The sequence below is a fragment of the Aythya ferina genome, assembly GCF_964211825.1.
Source record: "Aythya ferina genome assembly, chromosome: Z".
NCBI lineage: Eukaryota > Metazoa > Chordata > Aves > Anseriformes > Anatidae > Aythya > Aythya ferina.
The window spans coordinates 40667270-40667852 of record NC_140299.1 but is presented as its reverse complement, the minus strand read 5'-3'; the positions used below and the strand labels follow the sequence as shown (position 1 = coordinate 40667852).

The following is a 583-nucleotide window of genomic DNA, read 5'->3' as shown; positions in this document are numbered from 1 at the left end:
CATCCTCATGCTATGATGCAGCATAAATTAGTTTTAAAAAATCAGCAGTATTGTAAAAGGCACACGCTTTGGCTCCTGGCTTGTCTGTGTCAGGAGAGTGAGAGCACTGCATCCTGCTCATTAGCACAGAGGCAACCTCAGCTGGTTTACTTATCTGGGAACCTCCCTCCAGAAGGCCTTGGTGTGCAATTGTTTCCACACATGTGAAAGAGTTTTCTCTTCGGAGATTTGTTGTCTTCTGTTTGCTGTTCTGTTAACCAAACTTAGAAAGTATGTTTTCAAATTGGCAGATACAATTGCTCTTGAACTCCTCTTTCATTGTCCTCACACCCGATCAGTATGCAGTATTAATCCCAAATTAGCAGAAGCTTTTGCTTCAGAATAGGCATAGTGACTGCCTAATAGGAGAGTTCAGTTCTAGTAAAAGTGCCTAATATTAACTTGGCTGAATATCAGTTTCAGCCACTGCAGCGTCAACCTGAGAATAAAAGCCTCATTCACTCAGATGGTCTTATTTATTAGCCTCTTAAAAGTTTCCATGAGTATGCAATCAGGATTTTTCAACAGAACTGCTATTTTTCTT

General features: G+C 40.5%; 1 long non-coding RNA gene across 1 annotated transcript in view; it reads right to left on the bottom strand.

Moving 5' to 3' along the window:
* Nucleotides 1-335: 335 nt before the first annotated feature.
* The window catches only part of LOC311427779, a 2233-nt gene continuing 1985 nt past the window's right edge, over nucleotides 336-583 (bottom strand). The window contains exon 3 of the long non-coding RNA XR_014687558.1: nucleotides 336-583. This exon is cut by the window's right edge and continues 427 nt beyond it. This is a non-coding gene — a long non-coding RNA (uncharacterized lncRNA).